This window comes from Triticum urartu, chromosome 1A, assembly GCF_056163025.1.
Source record: "Triticum urartu cultivar PI428250 chromosome 1A, HENAU_Tu73, whole genome shotgun sequence".
Lineage (NCBI taxonomy): Eukaryota > Viridiplantae > Streptophyta > Magnoliopsida > Poales > Poaceae > Triticum > Triticum urartu.
This window is the reverse complement of record NC_141873.1, coordinates 246,743,853-246,758,633: the sequence shown is the minus strand read 5'-3', so window position 1 is coordinate 246,758,633 and position 14,781 is coordinate 246,743,853.

Below are 14,781 nucleotides of genomic sequence, written 5' to 3'. Positions count from 1 at the left end.
GTTTTAAAAATTATATAATTGGAAACTATGTTCAAATACAAACCTTACCAAATTGTTTGTACGTGGTTCCACACGGGTCATCCAAAACAACCGTTTGCGTTGATGGGATGCACAAATCCTACGCTGCTCTCACTTTGCATACTGGTGTTCTATCTAAAACGTTTGCAATCAAGAGCTGCAGAAATCCTGCTCGGCACATTTTCTCTTGGCTTCCTGGGGAAGTTGTCGGTTTGCCTACGGGTGTTCTAACTAAAACCTTTGCGATGAGTGTTTTATATTTAAAAAGCGAATTAAACTGCGGATTGGGCGCCATTAATGGAGAGGATGCGAGCAAGGCGGGCAGCCATGGAAGTCAAAGGGCTCGCTTCCCCGTGAGCCTGCGCAGCGTACAACTCGCACGCTTCCCGGTGAGCCTGCGCACTCAAGGACAGCTTGCACGCCTCTCGGTCAGCCTGCGCACCAGACGGCGCTCGCACGCCTCCCGTTCAGTCAAGGTCAAGCAGCCGTCCGCACGACACCTCCTACAGCCATTAAAACGACACTTGGCGTCACGTGAATGGTTAACAGAATTTTGGATTTACTAGAATTTAAAAACCAGGCATCTCAATGTTTTGCCGGCAATCAACGTTGCCCTGGTGTTTGAAATTCATTCCCATTTCTTGCATGCGACCTAAGCATCCACCCAAGGACACATATTTGATTTTTCAACCAATTTATATGCACCGGAGCATGTGCATGTACTTGAAATTTGAATTATGCACAAAATACATTGAAAACTCAGTTAATGCATAAAAATGTCCAAACGAACCCCGAAAAATCACAAAAAATCACACAACACTCCTGTTGTTCTATGTTGACACGAGAAAAAAATTTGAAAGCAATAAGAGGCAATGGATATCGTTTCGTCCACTAAGGTGGGACGTTCCCTACCGAAAACCATCATGCTTGTTGTGAGAAGCTCCGGTTTGTGAGAAGCACATACCCAAACCTGACCCAAATGGGACAAAATTTGTACCACGGCATGTTGATGCCACTCCATGATAGCATGTCGGGTTTCATGAATTTCAGACGAGTTTTGGATTTACTAGAATTTAAAAACCATGCATCTCAATGTTTTGCCGGCAATCAACGGTGCCCTGGTGTTTGAAATTCATTCCTATTTCTTGCATGGGACCTAAGCATGCACCCAAGGACACATATTTGATTTGTCAACCAATTTATATGCACTGGAGCATGTGCATGTAGTTCAAATTTGAATTATGCACATAAATGCATTGCAAACTCAGTTAATGCATAAAAATGTCCAAACGAACCCCGAAAAATCACAAAAATTCACACAACACTCCCGTTGTTCTATATTGACACGAGAAAAAAATTGAAAGCAATAAGAGGCAACGGATATCGTTTCGTCCACAAAGGTGGGACGTTCCCTACCGAAAACCATCATGCTTGTTGTGAGAAGCTCCGGTTTGTGAGAAGCATATACCCAAACCTGCCCCAAATGGGACAAAATTTGTACCACGACATGTTGATGCCGCTCCATGATAGCATGCCAAGTTTCATGAATTTCAGACAAGTTTTGGATTTAGTAGAATTTAAAAACCAGGCATCTCAATGTTTTGCCGACAATCAACGGTGCCCCGGTGTTTCAAATTCATTCCCATTTCTTGCATGGGACCTAAGCATGCACCCTGCTACCTCTTGAGCACTGCGTTGTTTTTCCCTTGAAGTGGAAAGGGTGATGCAGTAAAGCAACGTAAGTATTTCCCTTAGTTTTTGAGAACCAAGGTATCAATCCAGTAGGAGATCACGCGCAAGTCACCTCGTACCTACACAAACAAATAAGAACCTCGCAACCAACACGATAAAGGGGTTGTCAATCCCTTCACGGCCACTTGCAAGAGTGAGATCTGATAGAGATAATAATAATAAGATAAATATTTTTGGTATTTTTATGATATAGATTGAAAGTAAAAATTGCAAAATAAAATAGATTGGAAACTTATATGATAGAGAATAGACCCGGGGGCCATAGGTTTCACTAGTGGCTTCTCTCAAGATAGCATAAGTATTACGGTGGGTGAACAAATTACTGTCGAGCAATTGATAGAAAAGAGAATAATTATGAGAATATCTAGGTATGATCATGTATATAGGCATCACATCCGTGACAAGTAGACCGACTCCTGCCTGCATCTACTACTATTACTCCACACATCGACCGCTATACAGCATGCATCTAGAGTATTAAGTTCATAAGAACAGAGTAACGCCTTAAGCAAGATGACATGATGTAGAGGGATAAACTCATGCAATATGATGTAAACCCCATCTTTTTATCCTCAATGGAAAAAATACAATATGTGTCATTTCCCTTTTTGTCACTAGGATCGAGGACCACAAGATTGAACCCAAAGCTAAGCACTTCTCCCATTGCAAGAAAGATCAATCTAGTAGGCCAAACTAAACTGATAATTCGAAGAGACTTGCAAAGATAAACCAATCATACATAAAAGAACTCAGAGAAGATTCAAATATTTTTCATAGATAAACTTGATCATAAACCCACAATTCATTGGATCTCTACAAACACACCGCAAAAGAAGATTACATCGAATAGATCTCCAAGAGAATTGAGAAGAACTTTGTATTGAAATCCAAAGAGAGAGAAGAAGCCATCTAGCTACTAGCTATGGACCCGAAGGTCTGAAGTAAACTACTCACACATCATCAGAGGGGCCATGGAGTTGATGTAGAGGCCCTCCGTGATCAATGCCCCCTCCGGCAGAGCTCCGGAAAAGGCCCCGAGTGGGATCTCTTGGGTACAGAAGGTTGCGGTGGTGGAAATAGGGTTTCGTGGTGCTCCTGGATGTTTGCGGGGTATATGGAAATATATATGAGGAATAAGTAGGTTGGTGGAGCAATGAGGGGCCCACGAGGGTGGAGGGCGCGCCTAGGGGGGTGGGAGCACCCCCTGCCTCGTGGCCTCCTCGATTGTTTCTTGACGTCCACTCCAAGTCTCCCGGATCACGTTTGTTCCAAAAATAACGCTCCCGAAGGTTTCATTCCGTTTGGACTCCATTTGATATTCCTTTTTTGTGAAACACTAAAATAGGCAAAAAAAGAACAATTTGGGCTAGGCCTCCGGTTAATAGGTTAGTCCCAAAAATAATATAAAAGTGTAAAATAAAGCCCGTTAACATCCAAAACAAATAATATAATAGCAAGGAACAATCAAAAATTATAGATACGTTGGAGACGTATCAAGCATCCCCAAGCTTAATTCATGCTCGTCCTCGAGTAGGTAAATGATAAAAACAGAATTTTTGATGTGGAATGCTTCCTAACATAATTCTTAATGTATTTTTTATTTATTGTGGCATGAATGTTCAGATCCGAAAGATTCAAGATAAAAGTTTAATATTGACATAGAAATAATAATACTTCAAGCATACTAACTAAGCAATCATGTCTTCTCAAAATAACATGGCCAAAGAAAGTTATCCCTACAAAATCATATAGTCTGGCTAGGCTCTATATTCATCACACAAAATATTAAATCATGCACAACTCCGATGACAAGCCAAGCAATTGTTTCATACTTTTGATGTTCTCAAACTTTTTCAATTTTCACGCAATACATGAGCGTGAGTCATGGATATAGCACTACGGTGGAATAGAATGGTGGTCATGGAGAAGACAAAAAGAGAAGATAGTCTCACATCAACTAGGCGTATCAATGGGCTATGGAGATGCCCATCAATAGATATCAATGTGAGTGAGTAGGGATTGCCATGCAACGGATGCACTAGAGCTATAAGTGTATGAAAGCTCAACAAAAGAAACTAAGTGGGTGTGCATCCAACTTGCTTGCTCACGAAGACCTAGGGCAATTAGAGGAAGCCCATCATTGGAATATACAAGCCAAGTTCTATAATGTAAAATTCCCACTACTTTATGAAAGTGACAACATAGGAGACTCTCTATCATGAAGATCATGGTGCTACTTTGAAGCACAAGTGTGGAAAAAGGATAGTAACATTGTCCCTTCTCTCTTTTTCTCTCTTTTTTTATTTGGGCCTTATTTCTTTTTTTGGCCTCTTTTCTCTTTTTTTTCGTCCGGAGTCTCATCCCGACTTGTGGGGGAATCATAGTCTCCATCATCCTTTCCTCACTGGGACAATGCTCTAATAATGATGATCATCACACTTATTTTTACTTACAACTCAAGAGTTACAACTCAATACTTAGAACAAAATATGACTCTATGTGAATGCCTCCGATGGTGTACCGAGATATGCAATGAATCAAGAGTGACATGTACGAAAGAATTATGAACGGTGGCTTTGCCACAAATACGATGTCAACTACATGATCATGCATGCCAATATGACAATGATGAAGTGTGTCATAGCAAATGGAATGGTGGAAAGTTGCATGGCAATATATCTCGGAATGGCTATGGAAATGCCATAATAGGTAGGTATGGTGGCTGTTTTGAGGAAGGTATAAGGTGGGTTTATGGTACCGGCAAAAGTTCGCGGTACTAGAGAGGCTAGCAATGGTGGAAGGGTGAGGGTGCGTATAATCCATGGACTCAACATTAGTCATAAAGAACTCACATACTTATTGCAAAAATCTATTAGTTATTGAAACAAAGTACTACGCGCATGCTCCTAGGGGGATAGATTGGTAGGAAAAGACCATCGCTCGTCCCTGACCGCCACTCATAAGGAAGGCAATCAATAAATAAATCATGCTCCGACTTCATCACATAATGGTTCACCATACGTGCATGCTATGGGAATCACAAACTTCAACACAAGTATTTCTCAAATTCACAACTACTCAAATAGCATGACTCTAATATCACCATCTTTATATCTCAAAACAATCATCAAGTATCAAACTTCTCTTAGTATTCAATGCACTTATATGAAAGTTTTTATTATGCCTAAAAGCAAATTGCCATGTTGTTCTAAAGCACTCTCAAAATAATATAAGTGAAGCATGAGAGATCAATTATTTCTATAAAATAAAACCACCACCGTGCTCTAAAAGATATAAGTGAAGCACTAGAGCAAAAAAAATATAGCTCAAAAGATATAAGTGAAGCACATAGAGTATTCTAATAAATTCCGATTTATGTGTGTCTCTCTCAAAAGGTGTGTACAGCAAGGATAATTGTGGTAAACTAAAAATCAAAGACTCAAATCATACAATACGCTCCAAGCAAAACACATATCATGTGGCGAATAAAAATATAGCTCCAAGTAAAGTTACCGATGAACGAAGACAAAAGAGGGGATGCCTTCCGGGGCATCCCCAAGCTTAGGCTTTTTGGTGTCCTTGGATTTACCTTGGGGTTCCTTGTAAATCCCCAAGCTTAGGCTCTTGCCACTCCTTGTTCCATAATCCATCAAATCTTTACCCAAAACTTGAAAACTTCATAACACAAAACTTAACAGAAAATCTTGTGAGCTAAGTTAGCAAAAGAAAACAAAACACCACTTCAAGATACTGTAATGACCTCATTCTTTATTTACATTGGTGTTAAACCTAATGTATTCCAACTTCTCTATGGTTTATAAAATCTATTACTAGCCATAGATTCATTTAAATAAGCAGACAACACACGAAAAACAGAATCTGTCAAAAACAGAACAGTCTGTAGTAATTTGTAACTAACGCAAACTTCTGGAACCCCAAAAATTCTAAAATAAATTTCTGGACGTGAGGAATTTATCTATTAATCATCTGAAAAAATAATTAACTAAATAGCACTCTCCAGTAAAAAATGGCAGCAATTCTCATGAGCGCTAAAGTTTCTGTTTTTTACAGCAAGATCAAAAAGACTTTCCCCAAGTCTTCCCAACGGTTCTACTTGGCACAAACACTAATTAAACACAACAAAACACAACAAAACATAGACTAGATAAATTATTTATTACTAAACAGGAGAAAAAAAGCAAGGAATAAAAATAAAATTGGGTTGCCTCCCAACAACCGCTATCGTTTAACGCCCCTAGCTAGGCATAAAAGAAAAAATAGATCTAGGTATTGCCATCTTTGGTAGGCAATCCATAAGTGGCTCTCATAATAGATTCATATGGTAATTTAATTTTTCTTTCTAGGGAAGTTTTTCATGCCTTTCCTTCACGGAAATTGGAATCTAATATTCCCTTCCTTCATATCAATAATTGCACCAATCGTTCTAAGGAAAGGTCTACCAAGAATAATAGGACATGAAGGATTGCAATCTATATCAAGAACAATGAAATCTACGGGCACATAATTCCTGGGATCGTGGAAACACTAGCACCAAAATCACACAAAGCATAGCATTCATGATCTTTAATTTTAATTTTAGTTCTAGGTTCCCACTCATCATAAAGTTTTCTGGGGATAGAAACTTCCAACTCAAGTTTTTCTTCATAAGATTGCATCAAAGCATCAACGATATGTTTAGTAAAATCTTTATTTTGACTATTAGCATGAGGATAATTTAGCACGGATTGAAACAAGGAAATACAATCTATCAAAGAGCAATTATCATAATTAAATTCCTTGAAATCCAAGATAGTGGGTTCGTTGCTATCTAAAGTTTTGACCTCTTCAATCCCACTTTTAACAATTTTAGCATCAAGATCTAAAAACTCCGAATCATTGGGACACCTTCTAACTAAAGTTGACTCATCTCCAGTCCCATCATTATCAAGATTCATATTGCAAAACAAGGATTTAATAGGGGACACATCAATAACTTTTAGATCTTCATCATTATTATCATGGAAACTAGAAGAACGCGTTTTCACAAAGCAATCTTTTTTAGCACGCATCCTAGCGGTTCTTTCTTTGCACTCATAAATGGAAATTCTCATGGCTTTGAGAGACTAATTGATATCATGCTTAGGTGGAATAGATCTAAGTTTCAAAGAATCAACATCAAGAGAAATTCTATCCACGTTCCTAGCCAACTCATCAATCTTAAGCAATTTTTCTTCAATCAAAGCATTGAAACTCTTTTGCGAACTAATAAATTCTTTAATACTAGATTCAAAATCAGAGGGCATATTATTATAATTTCCATAATAATTGTTGTAGGAATTACCATAATTATTAGAGGAATTACTAGGAAACGGCCTAGAATTAAAATTACCTCTATACGCGTTGTTACCAAAATTGTTCCTACCAACAAAATTCACATCGATAGATTCATTATTATTCTCAATCAAAGTAGACAAAGGCATATCATTAGGATTAGTAGGAGCACTCTTATTAGCAAAAAATTTCATAAGTTCATCCATCTTTCCACTCAAAACATTAATCTCTTCAATTGCGTGCACTTTTTTACTAGTAGATCTTTCCATGTGCCATTGAGAATTATTAACCATAATATTATCTAGGAGTTTGGTAGCTTGTCCTAAAGTGATTTCCATAAAAGTGCCTCCCATGGCCGAATCTAAAAGATTTCTAGAAGCAAAATTCAATCTGGCATAAAATTTTTGTATAATCATCCATAAATGCAAACCATGTGTAGGGCAATTACGTATCATTAATTTCATCCTCTCCCAAGATTGTGGAAGATGCTCATGATCAAGTTGCTTAAGATTCATAATATCATTTCTAAGAGAGTTGATATTAGCGGGAGCAAAATACTTAGAGATAAAAGCATCTTTGCACGTATTCCATGAATCAATACTATTTTTAGGCAAAGACAAAAACCAAGATTTAGCATGATCTCTAAGCGAAAACGGAAATAGTTTACGTTTAACAATATCATTATCCACATCTTTCTTCTTTTGCATATCACACAAATCAACAAAGTTGTTTAGATGGGTAGCGGCATCTTCACTAGGAAGGCCAGAAAATGGATCTTTCATGACAAGATTCAGCAAACCAGTATTAATTTCACAAGATTCAGCATCGGTAAGAGGAGCAATTGGAGTGCTAATAAAATCATTATTGTTGGTATTGGCAAAGTCACACAATTTAGTATTATCTTGAGCCATCGTGACAAGCAAGCAATCCAACACACAAGCAAACAAGAAACAGGCAAAAGAGGCAAATTGAAAAGTAGAAGGGGAACGAAAAAAGAGGGCGAATAAAACGGCAAGGGTGAAGTGGGGGAGAGGAAAACGAGAGGCAAATGGCAAATAATGTAATGTGAAGGATAATAGTTGTGATGGGTACTTCGTATGTCTTGACTTGGCATAGATCTCCCCGGCAACGGCGCCAGAAATCCTTCTTGCTACCTCTTGAGCACTGCGTTGGTTTTCCCTTGAAGAGGAAAGGGTGATGCATCACAGCATCATAAGTATTTCCCTCAGTTTTTGAGAACCAAGGTATCAATACAGTAGGAGACCACGTGCAAGTCACCTTGTACCTGCACAAACAAATAAGAACCTCGCAACCAACGCGACAAAGGGGTTGTCAATCCCTTCATGACCACTTGCAAGAGTGAGATCTGATAGAGATAATAATAATAAGATAAGTATTTTTGGTATTTTTATGATATAGATTGAAAGTAAAGATTGCAAAATAAAATAGATTGGAAACTTATATGATAGAGAATTGTGGCACCCCGATCCGCATGGAGCAGGGGGCCTTTGCACATCAGCCCAGGATAACACCTGACGCACGACATGTCCATAATACAGCATTCCAGGTACAATAATATTCATCAAATACATGTGCATAAGCTTACATCATTGATGAATACAATCATCTGGCATAGCCCTACGGCTATTTAAATGGCAGTGGAAGCTTATTTAAAATGGCGGCGGAAGTCTTGGTTTGGTAGCATAACATTTCTGGCTGGGCTCCACAACTCACAGGACTGGTAAGGTTACGGCCTAGCACGATGGGTCAAGCGAACAACTCGGGTATGAACTACAAAACTGGCATGACACGCCAGGTCAGTACATTGAATGTACTTGCAAGACAACCAATTACATAGCATCCAAACAAGCAGAAGACAAGGCGAGAACCGAGCGCATGCAACGGCCTACCTCATATCAATTACTAAACATGGCATGATAAAGATCAACTAAGCATGAACAATATCATAGCATCTACTAACATGGCAGTAATCATGTTATAACAAAACATGCTTCTAATAGGGTAATAGCAAAACATACATATCATCCAATCATGGCATAATTTAACATATCAATCAAAGCATGGCATGGCATCAAGAAACTATGCTGAAAATAGACTACCGAATATATCCAATGCAGACATAGCATTTTAACTTTATGCAACCATCTCTGGTTCTGCCTTGGTTTTTAAAGGCAACATATTACTCATGCAATGCAACTAAATTTGTGCCCTGAGTCCCTCGGACTCTATTACAAACAGGTTGCCTCGCAACCAAACGTGATCTTTCCGGCGATCACAACCAGTCCAACAATGATCTTTCCGGCGATCACAACCATGACCAACACTGGGTCTCAAACGGTGATCTTTTCGGCGATCACAACTATGACCAACACTTGGTCTCCAACGGTGATCTTTCCGGCGATCACAACCATGACCAACACTTGGTCTCCAACACTCATCGAGACCTCGTCTCGTGATCATATCAAAACATTGTCATGACTTCTCACGACCACCTCATAGTCCAAGTCACCATATTCTTGTTTTCACATCTTTATTTACCAACTTAATTATTTCAGGTTTATCCTCCATTTCGACCAAGACCTGATAGTGGGACCTACTACGAACTGTGTTGCTATCGATAGACTTTATATACGCTCTGCAAAGGTAGCACACTATACCCACACCACGGAACCCATGGCCTCGTCATCCCATTTGGGTGGACCAACGGCATTCCGACGAAACCGACCTACTGCCATGACACTCTACCGGCCACTCCGACCCACTTCCAACTGGGCTAGTCCTGGGTGGCCCCGTGTCTACCAAAGACACAACGACCACCGTCGTGGCCAAAACGTCCCTCACGGGGACAGGTACCAAAAATCTCTACAACGGGCACACAAGGTTATGCCTGCCTACCTGATCAGGGTAAGCATGCCCATAACCTTCCCTAGATGGAGGCACCAGCGAGAGGCATGACAATAGATCGCATTAAGGCCTTCCCATAAGGAAAATGTGGTTGCACTGAGAAAGTTCGATTTGGTGGCACTATGACTTGATCCCATCGATGACGGAGGAGGTTTGTTATTATTAAGTCATTGTAATTCCTTCTCCTCCATCATGAACATGAATGCAACAATGAGCATGAAGCATACAAATGCATGAACAAAATATTGAACTTCTCAAGTGCACAACTATAGCATAAAGAACATGACAATACCAAGTAATAGCATGTCAACGGTGCATTACAATCTGTTGGGGAACGTAGTAATTTCAAAAATTTCCTACGCACACGCAAGATCATGGTGATGCATAGCAACGAGAGGGGAGAGTGTTGTCCACGTACCCTCGTAGACCGAAAGCGGAAGCGTTAGCACAACGCGGTTGATGTAGTCGTACGTCTTCACGATCCGACCGATCAAGTACCGAACGCACGGCACCTCCGAGTTCTGCACACGTTCAACTCGATGACGTCCCTTGAACTCTGATCCAGCCGAGCTTTGAGGGAGAGTTCCATCAGCACGACGGCGTGATGACGATGATGATGTTCTACCGACGCAGGGCTTCGCCTAAGCACCGCTACGATATGACCGAGGTAGATTATGGTGGAGGGGGGCACCGCACACGGCTAAGAGATCCAAGGGATCAATTGTTGTGTCTTTGGGGTGCCCCCTGCCCCTGTATATAAAGGAGTGGAGGAGGGGGAGGGCCGGCCCTCTCTATGGCGCGCCCTAGGGGAGTCCTACTCCCACCGGGAGTAGGATTCCCCCTTTCCTAGTAGAACTAGGAGCCCTTCCAAGTAGTAGTAGGAGGGAAGGAAAGGGAAGGGAAAAGGAGAAGGAAGGAAGGGGGCGCCCCCCCCATCCCTTGTCCAATTCGGACCAGCCCATGGGGAGGGGTGCGGCCACCCTTTGAGGCCTTTCTCTCCTTTCCCGTATGGCCCATTAAGGCCCAATACGAATTCTCGTAACTCCCCGGTACTCCCGAAAATACCCGAATCACTCGGAACCTTTCCGATGTCCGACTATAGTCGTTCAATATATCGATCTTTACGTCTCGACCATTTCGAGACTCCTCGTCATGTCCCCGATCTCATCCGGGACTCTGAACTCCTTCAGTACATAAAAACACATAAACTCATAATATAACCATCATCGAACTTTAAGCATGCGGACCCTACGGGTTCGAGAACTATGTAGACATGACCGAGACACGTCTCTGGTCAATAACCAATAGCGGAACCTGGATGCTCATATTGGCTCCTACATATTCTACGAAGATCTTTATCGGTCAAACCGCATAAGAACATACGTTGTTCCCTTTGTCATCGGTATGTTACTTGCCCGAGATTCGATTGTCGGTATCTCAATACCTAGTTCAATCTCGTTACTGGCAAGTCTCTTTACTCGTTCCGTAACACATCATCCCGCAACTAACTCATTTGTTGCAATGCTTGCAAGGCTTATAGTGATGTGCATTACCGAGTGGGCCCAGAGATACCTCTCCGACAATTGGAGTGACAAACCCTAATCTCGAAATACGCCAACCCAACAAGTACCTTCGGAGACACCTGTAGAGCACCTTTATAATCACCCAGTTACGTTGCGACGTTTGGTAGCACACAAAGTGTTCCTCCGGTAAACGGGAGTTGCATAATCTCATAGTCATAGGAACATGTATAAGTCATGAAGAAAGCAATAGCAACAAACTAAACGATCAAGTGCTATGCTAACGGAATGGGTCAAAGTAATCACATCATTCTCTAATGATGTGATCCTGTTAATCAAATGACAACTCATGTCTATGGCTAGGAAACTTAACCATCTTTGATTCAACGAGCTAGTCAAGTAGAGGCATACTAGTGACATACTGTTTGTCTATGTATTCACACATGTATTATGTTTCAAGTTAATACAATTCTAGCATGAATAATAAACATTTATCATGATATAAGGAAATAAATAATAACTTTATTATTGCCTCTAGGGCATATTTCCTTCAGTCTCCCACTTGCACTAGAGTCAATAATCTAGTTCACATCGCCATGTGATTTAACATCAATAGTTCACATCACCATGTGATTAACACCCATAGTTCACATCGTCATGTGACCAACACCCAAATGGTTTACTAGAGTCAATAATCTAGTTCACATCGCTATGTGATTAATACCCAAAGAGTACTAAGGTGTGATCATGTTTTGCTTGTGAGGGAAGTTTAGTCAACGGGTCTGCTACATTCAGATCCGTATGTATTTTGCAAATTTCTATGTCAACAATGCTCTCCACGGAGCTACTCTAGATAATTGCTCCCACTTTAAATATGTATCCAGATTGAGAATTTGAGTCATCTGGATCAGTGTCAAAACTTGCATCGACGTAACCCTTTATGACAAACCTTTTGTCACCTCCATAATCGAGAAACATATCCTTATTCCACTAAGGATAATTTTGACCAACGTCCAGTGATCTACTCCTAGATCACTATTGTACTCCCTTGCCAAACTCAGGGCAGGGTATACAATAGGTCTGGTACACAGCATGGCATACTTTATAGAACCTATGGCTAAGGCATAGGGAATGACTTTCATTCTCTCTCTATCTTCTGCCGTGCTCGGGTTTTGAGTCTTACTCAACTTCACACCTTGTAACACAGGCAAGAACTCCTTCTTTGACTGTTCCGATTTGGGTATCCTATGAAGACGCACTTCTTTTGGGTATCCTATGAAGACGCACTTCTCCGATTTGGGTTTGAGCTTATCAGGTTGAAACTTTTTCACATAAGCATTGCAACCTCAAACTTTAAGAAATGACAACTTAGGTTTCTTGCCAAACCATAGTTCATACGGTGTCGTCTCAACGGATTTAGATGGTGCCCTTTTTTAATGTGAATGCAGCTGTCTCTAATGCATAACCCCAAAACAATAGTGGTAAATCGGTAAGAGACATCATAGATTGCACTATATCCAATAAAGTATGGTTATGACGTTCGGACACACCATTACGCTGTGGTGTTCCAGGTGGCATGAGTTTGTGAAACTATTCCACATTGTTTTAATTGAAGACCAAACTCGTAACTCAAATATTCTCCTACACGATCAGATCGTAGAAACTTTATTTTCTTGTTACGATGATTTTCCACTTCACTCTGAAATTATATGAACTTTTCAAATATTTCAGACTTTTGTTTCATCAAGTAGATATACTCATATCTGCTCAAATCATCTGTGAAGATCAGAAAATAATGATACTTGCCGTGAGCCTCAATATTCATCGGACCACATACATCAGTATGTATGATTTCCAACAAATCTGTTGCTCGCTCCATTGTTCCAGAGAACGGAGTCTTAGTCATCTTGCCCATGAGGCATGGTTCTCAAGCATCAACTGATTCATAATCAAGTGATTCCAAAAGCCCATCAGCATGGATTTTCTTCATGCGCTTTACACTAATATGACCTAAACGACAGTGCCACAAATAAGTTGCACTATCATAATTAACTTTGCATCTTTTTGGCTTTAATATTATGAATATATGTATCACTACGATCGAGATCCAACAAACCATTTTTGTTGGTGTGTATGAACATAGAAGGTTCTATTCATGTAAACATAACAACAATTGTTCTCTAACTTAAATGAATAACCGTATTGCAATAAACATGATCAAATCATATTTATGCTCAACGCAAACACCAAATAACACTTATTTAGGTTCAATACTAATCCCGAAAGTATAGGGAGTGTGCAATGATGATCATATCAATCTTGGAACCAATTCCAACACACATCGTTACCCTTAACTCGCCTCTGTTCATTCTGTAACTCCTGTCTCGAGTTGCTAATTTTTAGCAACAGAACAAGTATCAAATACCCAGGGGCTACTATAAACACTAATAAGGTACACATCAATAACATGTATATCAAATATAGCTTGTTCACTTTGCCATCCTTCTTATCCGCCAAATACTTGGGGTGTTTCCGCTTCTAGTGACCAGTCCCTTTACAGTAGAAGCACTTAGTCTCAGGCTTAGGTCCAGACTTGGGCTTCTTCATTTGAGCAGCAACTTGCTTGCTGTTCTTCTTGAAGTTCCCCTTCTATCCCTTTGCCCTTTTCTTGAAACTAGTGATCTTGTTAACCATCAACACTTGATGCTCTTTCTTGATTTCTACCTCCGTCGATTTTAGCATCACGAAGAGCTTGGGAATTGTTTCCGTTATCCCTTGCATATTATAGTTCATCACGAAGTTCTACTAACTTGGTGATGGTGACTAGAGAATTCTGTCAATCACTATTTTATTTGGAAGATTAACTCCCACTTGATTCAAGCGATTGTAGTACCCAGACAATCTGAGCACATGCTCACTACTTGAGCTATTCTCCTCCATCTTTTAGCTATAGAACTTGTTGGAGATTTCATATCTCTCAACTCGGGTATTTGCTTGAAATATTAACTTCAACTCCTGGAACATCTCATATGGTCCATGACGTTCAAAACGTCTTTGAAGTCCCGATTCTAAGCCGTTTAAGCATGGTGCACTAAACTATCAGGTAGTCATCATATTGAGCTAGCCAAACGTTCATAACATCTGCATCTGCTCCTGCAATAGGTTTGTCACCTAGCGGTGCATCAAGGACATAATTCTTCTGTGCAGCAATGAGGATAAACCTCCGATCACGGAT